This window comes from Callithrix jacchus, chromosome X (assembly GCF_049354715.1).
Source record: "Callithrix jacchus isolate 240 chromosome X, calJac240_pri, whole genome shotgun sequence".
NCBI lineage: Eukaryota > Metazoa > Chordata > Mammalia > Primates > Cebidae > Callithrix > Callithrix jacchus.
Window position 1 is genome coordinate 145,014,764 of NC_133524.1, and position 2,695 is coordinate 145,017,458.

A 2,695-nucleotide genomic window follows, 5' to 3' on the forward strand; every position below is an offset into this window, starting at 1 on the left:
TATTCCTGTAAATGAAAACAGCATCTAGAGTCTGCCTGAGGAGAAATTGTCTATGAAGATTATATTTCTGAATAAAAACAGGATTTCCTTTGTGATTTAATTCAATGAGCAATTATGGCAAAACATCATTAACTCAGATATACTCATTTTCAATATGTGATCTTTTGGACACAGTGGACAGAAGGTTACTTCTGTCTAGAAAATTTCTTCTTCCTTTTTAGAAGATAATTCTTATCACTGCAATTTGTTTGGCCATTACCCATAACTTTGTCTTATTAGGACCCATCCTTCTTCGTCCTGTTATACTTATCATCATCCCAGCTACCCACACTTCCATGCAGTTCCTTTGTGGCTCACGTTCTGATCCTGATCTCACAAAGCAGAAACCCCATGAACTAACTGGGTAATGATCTTTTACCTGTGCATACCACTTCTCGCTTTATAAAAACTTTTATTTTTATATTTCATTTAATCTTCATAAGAGGTCATTTTTCTCCCATTTTACAGATATGAATATTCAGGTTCAATGTAGCAGTTGTTAATACTGTTCACCACATGTTTCTACTTCTCCCCCCCATACAGATGCTAAGATGACACTTCCTGGCTTCTTTATGGTTTTGTGGAGCCAGATGACTGATACCAGTGAGTGGTTAGTGGCAGTGGCACGTACCACTTCTGGGCAGACAAATTAATTGTCAATATCATACCCTCGAGAGCTCTCTTTTCTATTTGCCGCAGGGACTGACAATGTTTGCTATAGCAGCTGCTAAGTGACAATAATGGACATGGAACGTGAGCTATGCTGGTATTTTCAAAAATGTCCTTGAGCAAAAAGAGTTAATTTTCTGCACCACTGTTTGTCCAAGGCGCAGTGCGAATCTGCAGGAACAAATAGTATGCAAAATTTTCTAGAATTATTTTACCAGAAAAAACAACAACAACTATCTTTTCTTGTGTAAAAACTTGGAGGGTTAGCACTGTGCAGAACATACTTTGGGAAGCCTTGTACTAGACCCTTTTTCTGCTTCTGTTCATGCATGCTCCTTCATCTTCCTCGGGTTAAGGGCCTTGGTTAGAGATGTAGTTAGGGAAGTTAGGTGGAGGTCTAGAGGGAAATTAGAATTAGATTGAAGATCCCTTACCAGCAATATCAGCATGAGCTAGGCAGACGGTAATGGCCATTGAGAGTATCTAAAGAAACAAGCTGAAGGCCAGCTGTGGGTCCAAGCCCAGTGTGAATAGTGAAGAGGAAAAAAAGGGCAGTCGCCTAGAGAAAGGGACAGTCAAATGAGCCTCCAAAGGACATGGATGGTGGAAGAATCCATAGATGAGGCAGACTGCTGAGCAGGAAGTGAGCACGAGAAAGGCAGAGATACAGCCTTACTAACAGCTACTATAACAATTACTAAGTCTTAGAGAACTCACTAAGTGCTGGGTACTTTGGTTAGCACTGTTTACATTTTTCTCACTTAATCCTGCAGGCATTATTAGTATCCCTACTTCACAGGTGAGGGGCTTACATAGTGTTACACAAACATTAAGAAACCAAGTTGGGATTTGGATTCATATCCCCTCACTTTCAAACACCATGTTTTTAGCCACTATTCTCTACTGCCTCTCTATAGCTTATGAGGCCTAGCTCTTAACAAATACTTTCTGTGAGTAGTTTCAACACTAGAAAGATGGTGGAGCAAGAGCAAAGAAAAATCTCTTTGGTTCCAGAAAATCTCCTGAAAAAGAGGAAGGCTTATCAAGCCCTCAAAGCCACCCAGGCAAAGCAGGCACTTTTGGCAAAGAAGAAGCAGAGGAAAGGAAAAGGGCTCAGCTTTGAGCGACTGGAATCATTCCTGTATGATTCTTGGTGGCGGAAATGTGACAAGCTGTGTCTCAGTGAAACCTCATGCCTTGGAACTGCCAGATAAACATTCCTTGGCTTTGTTGTACACATTGAAAGGATCAATGGTGTGAGTTTACTGGTGCAGAGAACCATTGCAAGACTTCACCTAAAGAAAATTTTTAGTGGTGTCTTTATAAAAGTCACCTCCCAGAATCTAAAAATGCTGCGTCTTGTGGAACCTTATGTGACCTGGGGATTTCCAAATCTGAAGTCTGGGCTGGAAATCATTTTGAAATGTGGACAAGCCAAGGTCAAGAATAAGACCATCCCTCTGACAGACAACACAGTGACTGAGGAGCATCTGCGAAAGTTTGGTATCATTTGCTTGCAAGACCTCGTTCATAAAATTACCTTCCCAGGGAAGCATTTCCGGGAGATCTCATGGTTCTTGTACCCTTTCCACCTCTCAGTGGCCCGTCATGCTACCAAAAATAGAGTGGGCTTCCTCAAGGAGATGGGCACACCTGGCTATTGGGGTGAATGCGTCAATCAGCTCATCTGCCAGCTGAACTAGACCTAGGTGCCAAACTGCAGTACAATTTTATCAATGAAGTGGAAGCATGTGATTTTGGTGTTTGGGCATTTTTGTCAACTATCTTCAGAGAAGAATATTTCCTGCTTTATTTTCAAAAACTGGAAAAGAAGGGTCAAAGAAAAGACAGTAGCTTATGTTCATGGCAAGCACCGCTTATCACAGTCCAGCTCCAAGGAGAACTTCCCAACATTTTCTACATTGGCTGCTGCTCGTCTGAAATCAGCACATTCCATGGAGGAAGGAGACCTGCTTTGTTGCCTCTT

The 2,695-nt window shown here is 41.5% G+C and overlaps 1 pseudogene; it reads left to right on the top strand.

Moving 5' to 3' along the window:
* The first annotated feature begins 1,664 nt into the window (after positions 1-1,664).
* LOC100384973 (ribosomal protein uL30-like pseudogene) lies at positions 1,665-2,411 on the top strand (annotated as a pseudogene).
* The last annotated feature ends 284 nt before the right edge of the window (positions 2,412-2,695 follow it).